Source organism: Drosophila obscura, unplaced genomic scaffold (assembly GCF_018151105.1).
Source record: "Drosophila obscura isolate BZ-5 IFL unplaced genomic scaffold, ASM1815110v1 contig_200, whole genome shotgun sequence".
Taxonomy (NCBI): domain Eukaryota; kingdom Metazoa; phylum Arthropoda; class Insecta; order Diptera; family Drosophilidae; genus Drosophila; species Drosophila obscura.
This window is the reverse complement of record NW_024542791.1, coordinates 4,693,563-4,707,814: the sequence shown is the minus strand read 5'-3', so window position 1 is coordinate 4,707,814 and position 14,252 is coordinate 4,693,563. Positions and strand designations below refer to the sequence as shown.

Genomic DNA, 14,252 nt, shown 5'->3' with positions numbered 1-14,252 from the left:
GTGCCAGACCCTTCTCTCATTTTACGGGTCTACTACGTATAGACGTATTTTATGCGCAACTTTTATGTCTCCACTCGATGTTGCCTTGACTTTTGACTGCGCCCACTCCCGCTCTATTAGCTCAAACAAAAAATATAATGGACAGCAGCTAATGATTAAGTTAATTACTCGGCATTTAAATTTATTTCGCCTGATTTTGACTCTAATTGAAAAATAATAAATAGTTTAATTGCAATTAAAAAGTTAATTAAATTGAATAATTAAAATAAATATTGTTATATTTTTGTGACAGGAATTAGAGAATAAAGAGTAAACGTATAAAGTATGTAATGGGAATTATATGTATAGGATGAGGTAAATTGGTGGATGGATACACACTTTTGTTGAATTTCTAAATTGTTCAATATTCTCTTGGCCTCATTGCCACATCCTTCAATGGCATTGAAATCATTTCAATCGTTAATACCAAACCCAATCACACCTCATTACACAATGTTTCTCATTTCTCTCTATCAACTGGTCTATGGAATTGTCTAATTTTAGTACTGCCTGCAGAAATACTCAAATGCCGACTGCACGCAAATGGGAAATAACCAATGCCTATTTATTAGCGCCCATTGCAAGGACTGCTTTGTATGAGTGCGTGCGGGTTTGAGTTTTGCGGATGTTGTGTAAGCTTGCATGTGGCTTTCAAATTTATTCAAAACAATTTTATTCAAATCGCAAAAAACTAATTCGAGGCACGTACTCTTCGTACAACCAGCTTTTGCTAATAAAAAGCAAACGTTTGCCCTTCCCCTGCCCGGCTTTATGCTCATCTATTGTACATAGTAAATATGTGCTATATGTGTGGGCGTGTGAGTGCTTGGTTTATATTTGTAGTTTAGTTTTTGCTAGCGATTCACAATACGAGTATCGTAGCCCTCTATGCAAACGCCCATGTCCATGCGAAAGTAAACGAGAATATTTTCCATACTGCCCAGCAAATTATAACATTTTTGTATGTGTTTGAATATTATTTGAGTTTTTCATACTCTTTTAGAGGGTATTGTTATTATGATACGATTTTTGTAGTGTAGAGAAAGCGGCACGAAGATTAGATGAATATAACTTACATCTGTCTTAATAAGAAATTGATCAATCAGTTTGGAATCTTACATTAAATATATTACAAATACAAAGCTCAGGTTTTTGTGTATACATTATAGATTCAATCAATGTATCTGGTAGAGTAACATTGACTTCGATTTACAAAAGTGTGTATTTATTCCTGCTTCCCATTGATGGTATTGGCTGTGAGGGCGCATTGTTGTAATTATGTTTAATTTTATTGCTGCCCCCAGATACTCGCATACATTTTGTTGTGATTATTTTGATTGTTCCTTTTTTGGTTCTTGGTTAGCCGCTAATTGTAGAGGGTATGCCAGGCATTTCGCTGATTGGATTGGTTTGTACCCTAATTCGTATGTAATTCAACATACAAATATTTTCTTAGTTGCGCCAACTAATTTCATATTCAATGAATTTTCAACTTGTGGACCCAAAAAGGGGCCAGAATTTCATTTGACATGAATGTACGATATGTGCGCGGATATTCCTCAAACTGGCCACGCCCACCGCAGGCCAATTGATATGTCCCTGGGAGGAGATTGCACAAAAGGGGAGGGATTGCAGAGGAATGCAAATATCCACAGACAGCCGCTGGTCCACTGACCAGAGTTGCCAAACGGCGCAAACATTTCTCGCTCTCTCGCTAACATTTTTTTTTTTCCTGTGCTGCAGTAATTGAAGCAATAGAGGCCTCTACACTCCCTGCCGCCCACACATGGGAAATGCTATCAATATTGGCTGGCGAACACTTTTTAAAAGCCACGCCAACAGCTGCAGATACAGATACATCCATCTGCATGTGTGTGTGTGTGTGTGTGTGTGTGTTCAATTTTTTTGGTATATCAATTTTCCCTCGCATCCAGTCCTATCTAAACGACACACCACAGTCGAGGAGTACCATGTCACGCTGTCTCTGTGGTCTACACTTCAATACGGAAAATGGAAAATCGATGGGTCCGCAGATCCAAAGATTTTCCCACTGAAAACATATTTCCACTAATTAGCTGGGCAAACAGAAAGCAAAAGCATTGAACAACTTAATTAGAAACTGGGGAAAACACTCTCCAGAGAAAACATTGTGCATTTTCAATAACAATATATAAATTTTTGCGTTGATTTTCTTGGCTCTCGCCTCAAAATACATAAATATGGGAGGCGTTAAAAAGCTTTTCCATTAAATATGCATGAGAGTTGGCATAATTAAATTATGCAAAGGCTGCGGCCGCGTGCCAAAACTTGTAATATTCTAATTTACTAACTGGCAAACGTTCAATAGGAAAACTTTGTTTAGGCCACCGAAATATGGCCAACGACTTTTGTAATAATTCAATTAAAACTTGGAAACTTATCTCCGAGCTGGCGATAGTTGAACAATTAATATAAACTGTTGGGCTGTCGAGCCCACTCTAAAACTCCCATCCCAGCAACAGCAGGGAAAAGCTCTTTCACTTTTCTTCAATTTACACCACTTAAAGTGGCCGTAAGAAAAAATGCACAGAAAGGGAGGAGAGAGTGCGTTGAGTGAAAAAAAAGTGAGGAATTATGACTTTCGGAAAGGCAATGCGCCAAAAAGCTTGCTGCAGAGCATCGTAAGTCAAAGAAGCCGCCATCAATTCGGAGCTGCATGAACGACTGCACTAATAGCACTCGAAAGTGCGATCTGCGAGCAACTTGGCAGCCACTCGAAACGAAATTGAGGAAAACTCAAATTATACACGACACTTGAATAATTTATGCCCGAAAACTTGGGTCAATAATTCTACTCGCTCAACGAAATTAAATTGCCAGAGCGGGGGAGAGCATCGCTCTATATAGAGATAGCCCTGCTAATCCATTGTTTGACTTGGCACATTTGTCAGATGTCCCACTCCCACTCTAGCTCCGTAGGGGGGCATGGCATGCAACTTTATTCACGACTTCACGGCCTGAAGCCATTCACGATTCCACCGAGCAACGAAGCCATCGTTTGACATCAAACCAAACGAAAACAAAACTCGTGGAAAGCAGAAATGGGAGCCTCTGCCTTGGCAAAAATATATCCGAATAAAATGGTCGCAATGTGCCGGAAGAAAGTCCCAGCTCCAGGGAGAGGACGGACAGAGTTTCAAGGGAAATACATTAAGCTAAGCAGTGTACTCCTGGAGTTTCTACTGGAACTCCTGCTGCATTTGTATGCAATTTGCGTTCCATCTTTGCCCTTTGTCTTCTCTTACACTCTTTGGCCTTTCCGCCATTGTCTCTGTCAGTGTCTGACATCATTTTTGCACTTTGAATGCATAATTCGGCTAATCTTATTAAATGATCGGGAAATAAAAAAATAGAAAATTTTAGGTCTGCACAGAAGCTATTTTTTAGATAAGGATAAGCTTTTAAGCTAGATTTCTTTACGCGGAGTTTTTGTTGAATTCTTTTAGCAGCTGCTAAGCTTGTCCACAACTAAACTTTAATGCTCTACTTAAAGCCCAATCAGCTTTGCACATTCTACTGAATATTAAGCTAATTTTAAAATCAATTCCGAACAATAGCCTGGCCACAGGCCAGACGGACCACACATTCCACTAAATTGGTTAACCATTGTTTGGCTTATATCCTGGCAGGTTCTGGGCCTGAGGCAACAATCTCCTGAGCTACAAGAGACCATCTCAGTTACAGAGTATTACCCCCCAAACCATTCGCACAGTCCTTCCCCCGACTAAGCACTCACACAGATGGGGGAACAGAATGATTATGACTGACATTGCTGCCCTGTGCGGAGCTGCCTAAGACTAGAAAAGCCAGAGCGGTTTTCTGTTTATGTAAAAACAATTTCTCTGGTCCCATATCTGGGGGCCCCTGTGCCAGGGCTGCCTCTGGGGTTCTTAAGTGACGAAATATCAAAACACAAAACGGGTTGTCAAGTGAAGCACAGACAAAAGGAAGTCAGGGGGCTCCAACTAATGAGTGTGGGGGAGGGAGGCCTGGTGTCGGGTCATTCAGATGAGATCCATTCAGCTGTCGCTTACGTGTACATGTTGGCTTGGGCTCTGGCCCTGGCTCTGGCTCTGGGTCTGGCTCTGGTTCTGGTCATGATAGAGGACAGCGTTGAGCCCTGCCTCCGAGATGAGCTTCAAATGGAGCGTGAATACTTTTTTGGCCAAGCTCTTGCCTGTTGGCTGTTGGCGGTGCCCGAAACAAAGCAAGCGAAAATGTCAGATAAATTTTTCAAGGGGCGTATACGAGTAGTATACTCGATTTCCCGGCCTGCCTGGCAGTCATTCAAACTTCACTTGCAGCTTCAGTGCCGGGCGCCAGGAGTCAGCTTAGCTTAGTCACTGCCAAGACAGATACCAGACCGGAATATATATGTATATGTACATGTATTTTAATTAAGATGTCTGCAGAAAACAAGTGTTGATGCTTCCAATTAGACATAGTTACAATTAAACAAACAGCACAAAAGGCATTTGTCAGCTGCAAACAACAAAAGCAACAACAGCGCCAGCAATAAAATATGCAATTATTTTTGGGAAAATGCTCGAGTAGAGCAAAACAGAGCAGAGACATGACTGGGAGATGGCAGCTACCAAAATGCCAAAATTTGCACAATAATCGTAACAATAATTGCATTTAAAGCAAAGCCAAATATGTTGAGACACCATACGACACCGCAAAATATGCAAGAAATCTCTGGAGTCCTGAAAGGTATAACCACAAAAATAGACGGCCCCTGCTGCTGCCTGTCGCCTCGTGTTGCTTTTAATTATATTTTATGGAAATGGGAAAAATGTTCTAACTGCTGCTGACAAGTCATCTTTACACCACGCACAGCATGAAACAGTAGAAACAATTTGCAAAAATACTCGTATATTTTTCTACATTTTCACAATGCCGTGCAGCCCGAACAGGTGTTGGTTTGACCAACTCGTTGTCAGAATGCAAATTGCCAGCATGACTGCTGACACATTTCCCAATATCACTCCCCCGGGGAGACCATGTGTATGTATGTTTATCCTTTTATATATATGTACGCTTTCAACTGTACGGAAACTAGTTTTCCATAATTTATAAATGCTTTTCCAACATATGGTTTACCTTTTGATGCATACCCAGAGTTAGCAGGGAGTAAAATATAATCATTAGTACCCCCTAGGAATTTCCTTCTACAGAAATGCATTTTTCTACATATCCTGTGCTGGCTTAGTTTTCCATGCAATTTGTTCAATTTCCTTATTCTGGGGGTAAACCAAAAATATTTTTTAATAAAATAAATGAATATTTATGGCTGAGCAAATGGAGTTACTTGACTGGCTTCCAAAATCCGTTGATGTTCCAGTAGTTTTCCCCAAATAAAAAAAAAACAGAACTTTTTTTATTCCATTGCAAAAATGTTTCAGATTTTCGGTTTTGCACAGATTGCACATTTCATTTACTTTTTGCGGCTTATTCGGGGGAACTCAGGCCAGAGAGCATTTTGTTGTGGATGGGGAAATGCTTTCTATTTGGCTATGGCAGGCAGAAAAGTAATTGCACAACATGTGCGCGCCAGTCAAAGGAAACAATTTTCCAATTTTTCTGTTTATTTAGATAAGCAAATATCATCGAATCATACTCAAATGTGGATTAAAGATTATTGGCAAGTTTTTCGTGCCTTAAAAGAGTAAACATCATCAGAAGTATGAATACGATTGCTCAAAGGAGAAAGTTGTGTGGCCCAAGTAATCAACAGGCGAGATAAAGTTTCGTAACGTTTACTCAATATAATCTCGTTCTGGAACGTGATTAAATGTGAGTCCTCAATAAATTTCCAAAAATAAATCAAATGAAAATAAAATCTGCATTAAATTTAAGGAAAACTTTCGACGAAATTTCAACAGAAAAGTCTAGTTTAATATTTCCCTTAAAACTTTCCATGCCATTTACAGTGCGTGACATGATGCAAAAAGTTGTGACAGTTGCCAGGGTTGTCAACACCGCCACCAGCACCGTACCTCTAGTGTCAGGCACCGTTAGCGCCTTGACACTTTTGTCAAACACAAACTGTCAGATAACGATGACGATGCCAATATTGTTGATGCCTTTTTCGGCGACTCTGTTGCCTGGATGTTTAAAGTCGCTGTTTACGACTTTCTCTCAACGTGTGTACTGATGTGTGGGACTGTGAAATTGGATTCGAGCGACAATTGACAAAAATTTGACACCCTACCACCCAAAACCGTTGTCAATCAGAGGGCAAACTTCAGCCTCCTCCAACAACATCATCGACACAGGACTGAGCCGTGGCTGAGAAGCCACTGTTGACACTCGCGATAATGATGTCAAGCGTGTTGTACTTAACAAACGCCACTTAAATGTAACGAATACGGTTCCACATGCCACCAACGCGTTGAGGGGGGAGAAACCTCTAGAGTTGACTTCTGCTGCGGGCCCGGCCCCAGCGATTAACGCCGCAGTTGCGGGAATGGAAAATGAGGAAATAACTTTTTTGCCATCGCCTGGTTCGTTTGGCTGCTACTGAGCCTGAAAATTTCCATTTAAATGGCATTTTTCCCGTGCGAAGTCACGGACCTATGATTTATTATTTCCACTTGTTGATCATTTTTGTTTGAGGAATCATTGATGATGATAATGGGTTATACTCGCATCATGATATGATAATCTCCTTTTGGAGTTTAATTTGAAAGAAAATCTGTGAATGACTTTGACTTCGCTCTGAAATCAAATGTAAAATCTCAGCTTTAACATTCATGAATGGCAGAAACCCAAAATATAATATAACACGAACAAAGTGATAAACATTCGGCAGACATTATCAAACAGATGTGGCCACTTTCCAGCACGGCAGCACGGAAGGAGAAACTCACAGTGAAGACGTGCCCGTCGAGTTCCCCGATGATTACCCCAACCGAAAATAAAATCAAGAAGAGCATAAAAACCGAAGTCAAAGGTATTCCATCCCCACAAGTGGCAACATATGTGGCTGAAGCACAGCGCAGCCACTGCCATTTATTGACACAAGACTGTCAAAACGTACCTGAGCCAAAGGAGGACGAACACGTTTCGGAGCACTCCCCGGGACCAGGTCGACATCAATTCAATTAAAATGGAGCACTTAATTTTATGCCAAGTTCGCCGCACTCAAAACTCTACCCTCTACACCCGGGTACGATTCCGGGTCGATGGCAAATCAAAAAGGAAGCGCGCAGGCAGCTTGTTTGAGTGTGTCCTGAAGGGTGTCCTCGAGGACTGGAGCAGGTTTTTGGTGGGAAGCTTGTGTCGTGCATGCGATATGAGTCAATAATATTGTAACAGCTGTCTGTTTGGATCCCTCTTTCCACCTGCCCCTCTCTCTTGGGCTGCCAATTTCAAATGGAAATTTAAATGTACGAGTACCCACGGCAAAGCAAAGGTAAGCGAACACAAGCACCAGGACGCCAGGACATCAGACTGCGAACAAGCACGAGTACATGTACATACTAGAATACGCACTCAGCCATCTGCGAGTGGATTTTCGGGAATGAGTCTGTATGCAAAATGGCTGATAATCACTATTTGACAGTTGATTCGGCAGGAAACGCATGCATCACACAAAGGCGAGCGGTGCTACAGCACTCAACGCTACGTATGCGTAATATTTGAAGACCCATTGATGGAATAATGGTAAATCAGTTTATTAAACACATACTTTAATTATTTAACGTTTGCACCGAAACTCAAATTCCACCAACGAATTTGAGAAGTACCAAAAACCGAATGCCATTTCACAGAAAAGTAAGGCAGGCTTGTGAGACACAGAGAAATTGAGTGCAAAAAAGATAAAGAAAGCGAAATAGACGGCCAGTTTGGCCTGCTTGGGAATAGTATATGAAAAAACCATTTAACTTTGTGCACTCGCAGGCAAAACACACCGCACACATAAAACATTGGGAAACACACTCGCGCTCGCACACTGGACACACAACGGGAGGGGGACACACGAAGTCACACGCTCGACAAAATGCGAATTCGTGCCCTGGTTCCTGCCAGGCATCCTCTGATGATGCACTGCCATCGCCCCAATACGAAACAGAAAGGAATATGCCCGAGTTGAATGTACTATTTTGTTGCACACATCATTAAAAAGAAATCAAGTGGACTGGCACCTGACATCCAATTTGTGTGGGATTATTAATCCGTTCAGGTTCATTTTATTTATTTATTGAATTAATTTAAAGTTTTTTTTTCTTATTTATTGGCTATTTAGTTTTTAGTCTTTTTCTATTTAACTCAATTACTTGGGATAAATTTTACGTTACGAATGTTTTTTATAATTTCCACTCAAAAGATGATATTCTTCTCACAAACTGGTTTGATTTCGTTATATTAAATCCTTGGTTTAAGTTCTTCCCCTTTTCGAATTCAGTTTAACTTCCTTCTGCTTTTAGCTTGTGCGATCTTCAAGGGCACGTTTTACAAGTCACATGTATGCTTCTTCACCTCGCTCATAATCTGATTACGTAGTCGCTTTATTAATTCTCATTCATGTCAGAGCATCTCAAGTTCGTTTATAATATTAAAAAGAGCTTCCTTCTCCTAAATTAAATCTCTCTCTCTCTCTCTCTCTTTCTCTATGGCTTATTCTCTCTACCGTCTTTGTATCTTCTTTGTCGCATTGCCCGCTCTGTTTTTTTAAGACTTCGACACTTCTTTTGTCTGTCTCTTTCCCTCTGGCTTTTGCCTCACCTGAACCAAAAACAAAATGAGAGTAGAAAATTCCATTCGAAAATTTGTAGTTTCGTATAGCAATTATATATTAAAGGAATCTCTCCGTTAAAGATGGCACGAGCTGCCGGGAAAAACACACCACAATTTGTTTTCTGTGTGCGTGTGCACATAATGGGAAGGAGCAGCGTCATGGGATTCTCGCAGAGAGATAGAGAGAGGCCAGCAGAGTGAATTTCCTTTTAATTGGCGCTAATTAAAATTAAAAGCTGCACCAAATTGAATATGGGGCTGGCTTCTGCGATTCCCCGTCGCAGCCAACCCCCCCATTTCCAGACTCCATCAAGCAACCAAAACTGTTATTACTTGCTTGCGCTGATGTGGCAGCATTTCCCCCAAACCGCAAAACTTTCCATTTCGCCGAAAGCATTTTGTAATTGCTGTTGTTGTACTTGTATTTTTAATTGCTGTTTGCTGTGGCGTCCGTAAAGTTTTGTCGCTAATTTGTTGCGCCGTTTGCACGCAGAGTGGAAGTAGCTCGCACACAGATACGAGTACACACGCGCAAGCACACACGCATCCAGTTCTGCACTCAACCGGAAATAGACCCCAGGCTTCCCCGTGTACGAGTATATGTTTGTGTGTGTGTGTGTGTGTCATCCGCCTCGCAGCTGTTTAGTGCCAAGAAAGTGAATTGAATTGAATTGACGGCGGCCATGTGCATAAAAGTTGACTCTCGTTTGCCTTTTCATGGACACGCCCCGAGAAAAAAGTTGGGAGTACAAGTTTAATGACTTTTTGGTGGACTTATCGCCAGTGGCTGGCCCACAGCACTGCACAAGCGACATGCGATTGCGGTACAGTTATTCGAGTGAAAGTTTGCCAGATTTAAGCGGAACTGTTGGCAACCATTTAACCATTTCGCTGGCTGGCCCTTGTGCCCTTGGACCCTTATGTATATGTAAAAATTCTACGGCATGCGTTTGAGCGAAAAAAAATCAATGATCAGGGGATGAAGGTAAAAGATTTGGCATGGAAAAAAATTCTGATTTAAAGTACTTTAAGATGGATTAAAAAAAAAACAACTGTCAATTGCTACAGAGCTCAATTCGATGCCAAATTTAAGCATTAAATTTCTCAACTAAAACACAAGTCTCCGCGATTCATATAAAACTCAAATATTTGTTTTCATAATTTTCATGCACACTCCAGAGTGTTGAATCTGCATATCTCATTTAAATTCATCCAATTTATTTACTTTTTAGTCAGAATAATTCTAGCAGACGTCTGCCACCTACGGCTGTTTACATAGATTAAAAATAAAACCCGCCAGAGGAATGAATTGTTGCCCATACGCAGCGTAAGCTCCCAGAAGCAAACTTTAAGCTTAAGCTGTTTATATTTTTTTTCAATTTCAGAACTGGAAAAAAGGGTTCAACAACAAAAGGAGAGAGAACTTTAAAAACAAAAGAATATTGTCAATGCCAATCACAATGTCAAAGTGCAACTTCTAAACCGGAATACAGAGAGATAAAAAAAAGATAGAGAGAGAAGAGAGAGAGAGTGAGAGAAAAATAAACAAGAAGTGTAACAGAGGGAGTACGGGAGGGGCCAAATGAAAAAACCTAACCAAGCAGCAAATGCGGCAAATAGGATTAAAGCCAATCTTCTACAGCAGTCCCAGCCGTCGGGGGATATACATAGGTATTAACAAATATGTAAGCTCCATGTTGGGGAGCTGGAAAAAAAGGTGCGCATCCAGTCCGACAACGATAGAGAAAGAGAGTGACAGAGTGAAAGAGAGGGCGAGAAAGTCAAACGTATGTTCCAGAACTGCCAGGAATTTACAGTTAACGAAGCATGAAGTGGAGTTGGCAGCGGGACAAAGGCAAGCAGAGCAAAAGGCAGCGGAGAGCGAAGAGCGGAGCATGGCCCCACCACCAGATAAAGGAATTCAATCGAAGTTACCAAGTTGACAGACTGGAGCGTGGCAAAAATTTAGGAACCAGAACCAGAGGCAACAGCAGCAGCAGCAACAGCAACAGCAACAAAACGAATGACAGGAAAACCAAAACCCAATCGGAGACCAAAGTGCAAATATTGCCCGGGAAACGCTTTGCTGTTTGATTTTCACAGCCATGAGATTATCATCAGAAAACCATTAGAATTTTTATTGAATTCCGCACGCATATAATGCCCACGCTCACGCCTTATGCTCCATCCCTTTCCTGGTTATCCAACCAAACCGATACCACCAGCACCGGTACAGCCTGTCACCATAAGGAGATAGAGATGCGTACGTGTTTGGGACATAGATCAGAGAACGATAGTTGAGTGCGTGGAAGATGAACAGAGAACACGCCTAGGATTGTCATTTATTACTTTATATACACATTACCCAACACTTTAAAGGATAATCCACCTATACACCTATACTTATACCTAATTATATGATCCAGCTAGTCCACAAATCCATTCCATTAACCTGATTATCCTACATCATGATTAGCCGATTTCCATTTCCGCTCACGCACCCATCTCTATGACAAATGTATACACAGTCGATGCTTTCCATTTCCCCACACCAATATTGACACACGCTAGCAAAACACCAAGAGGAACAACAACTAAGCCGCATTGAATTATGTGCCTCAGGCAGAGGGACTAAAGGCAGACATAGTAAGCGTAGGCAGAGGGAAGTGGGAAGCCCCACCGGGAGATAGGGACCGAGACCGAGAGTATCCCAACACTTTCACGCGCATTTTCGTTAATCATTTGGGATTAGTCCAAAACAAACTTCCGCCTCGGCAACAGCATTGTTATTGGATTCGAATTGACTTTTGTGTTGGGCATTTCAATTAAATCAGCCGAAGCGAGGGTCTTTACTGAGGGTCTGCCGTAAGGGTCTGGTCTGGTCTAGCAGACTGTGTCTAGCTGTCAGACACCGTCTGGTTAATCTTTTATAATTAAACTGATTTAGCTGCATTAGATACTCCGTATTGTACGGGTACATGGCCCAGGGGGGCCGGGGCCCTTTGACTTGTTAGCATAATTACGCATTAATATCGTACATTCTCATTCACGCACTAATGGAAACAGATTGCCCACGTGGACACTTGCCACAATTTACTGTGCTCACATTTAAACCTTAATTGAAATTTAGTTGCCCTTTTGCCCGAGGAGCTCATTTCCTTGGATTTAAATGAACCCGCAAATGCAGATGCAAATGGAAATGCACTTGCCATGTCATTGAATATACAATCAGGCTCATTGCGGACAAGTTTCGGGTCAATCAAAATAGGTATTCGATTGATTAGTTACATTGCGTGTGAGTGTGAGCCATCATGATCCTTTTGAGGCAGATCTTTATAGAATCCTCACACTATAAATGGTTATCTTTGTCCCACAATAAAATACAAATAAAATCTATATTTATTCTTTTTGGGTCCTTTCATCAAGCTCCTGCTGCAAATTAAAAGCAAATATTAATAAATGAAATGACATCCAACATCAATTTCACCTCACTTACAATCTGACAGAAAATCTCTGTTGATGCGTTGGCCAGTTTGCAAATTAAATTTATTAAAAGCTTACCCAAAAATGTCTCTTCAAATTGCCATAATTTTTGTGTCTCGCACAAAACAATTCTTCTTTCGAAAACCACAATGCAAATTTCAATTACTTTTCTGGGGAACGGGACCGAAAACAAAAGAGCGGAGATATATGTGCAAATAAAAGACCAGTAGACGATGAATTTTATGTGCTTTAAATTTATGGAACATTTAGTTGCCAAATGCAAAACAATCTCCAAGTTCAATGACATGCAAAAGCCAAGTCAACAATACAAGTGACAGAGACAAATGCAATAACTCCTGTAAAGTGCAAGTCTACATACATACATATGTATATATGTATATATAGTTGAGTATTTTCATGGGAAAAAGCTCTCGAATTGGCATCAAAATTACCCAGACTAATTCTAGGGTCTTACCCAGACAAGAGAACGACCACGAGGAAATGATAAAATTGCCAAAATGTAAGCAAAATACATACATACATACGTACATCTACATATATGTATATTCTATATGTAAAATTTAATCTACTTGGGAACCCAAAATGTTCGAATGCAGAAAGGGAATGGCACGCTTCGACTGAGCTTTCACTTGAGCATCGACAGCATTTTCAGTTTGCTGGGAAATTTATTATCATATCGATATGCGTAATAACTTGGCAATAAAAATAAATCTCGGCCCAATGCCATAAATATAAAAACATCAGCACAAATGCCTTATAAATAATATCGTTTACGAGTACTTGCATGATAGAAATGTTTGGATTTCAAATTCATTTTCCCGAATCGAAGCAAAAGTTAAAATAAACAAAAAAAAAAGAAACGAATCACAAATGAATGATGGGAAGGGAGGGGAGACAGTGACTTTGAATGGAAGCCCAGGAATGGTCATAGGAATGGGAATTGGGGTAGCAATCATCATGGACCAATGCCCTGGCATGTTTATTGAGAGAGAATCTCACAATTGAAGGCACAGAAAATTTGCCGCTAATATGAATATTGTCGTGAAACGGAAATGAACAAATGTTTTGACTGCTCTTCCTTCACTGAGCATTCTAAGGCCCCACTCGATGGAGCCACTTTTTGGCACCACCCATCGCCATCGCCATAGCCATTCCCACCCCCAACCCCGAACCCCACCAAAACCATCAGCAATGAACCATGCGAGATTTCATAAGGAAAAAAATGGAAAAGAAAAGACGCACAACGATGAGGAAAATCGCGCAGCGAGCGCCAGGGTAAATGTATTTCTTGTTGATTGCCTTGGCCCTCGCCCCGTCACGATATTGATAGCATTGAAAGGCGGGGAATGCGGAAAATGCGGGGATCTGGCAGGACTCAGGGCAGCGGAACTTCAATTTCATTTGATGCAGAAAAATTTCTAGCAATACGTAAGTGCTCAATGGTAAATGAAATAAATAAACGCTCAGATACGTATTTTTTTTTTGGATTCCATGCTTTAACAGAGGATATTTCGCAGCTTCTACCATATTCCCCAATTTAATTTTGTCTTAATTTTGATCTAAAAAAATTATTGATGAATTGATTTTACTTTGGCATAAGCAAATTATTATTAAGTGCCAATGAGCAGAAAGTTTAGCTTCGTATTACCCAAGGATATATGTATAAAGTTCACAAAAGTTCAAGTTTACTTACTCTATCCTTTACAAATTAGATAACCAAACACATTTATTTCCATGGTTAACTAACCGAAAGTAAACCATTTTAATGGCAACATTCTCACATCAACAGCCTTCTGGGCCTCCGGTTGAATTATCATGTGAGTTATTAATATGCGAATGCAGAATTTTTGGCTATAACTAAGCTGTCAGTGAAGCTACAGCCCCAGACACAAAACACATGTCATCGCACGCACAGATTGAACAGATTT

General features: G+C 40.7%; 1 long non-coding RNA gene across 1 annotated transcript; it reads left to right on the top strand.

The window, feature by feature from the left end:
* Nucleotides 1-6,823: 6,823 nt before the first annotated feature.
* On the top strand, nucleotides 6,824-12,674 carry LOC111078136. Its single transcript, XR_002608227.2, has 3 exons — nucleotides 6,824-7,746; nucleotides 10,053-10,147; nucleotides 10,206-12,674. It is a non-coding gene; the product is annotated as an uncharacterized LOC111078136 (long non-coding RNA).
* The last annotated feature ends 1,578 nt before the right edge of the window (nucleotides 12,675-14,252 follow it).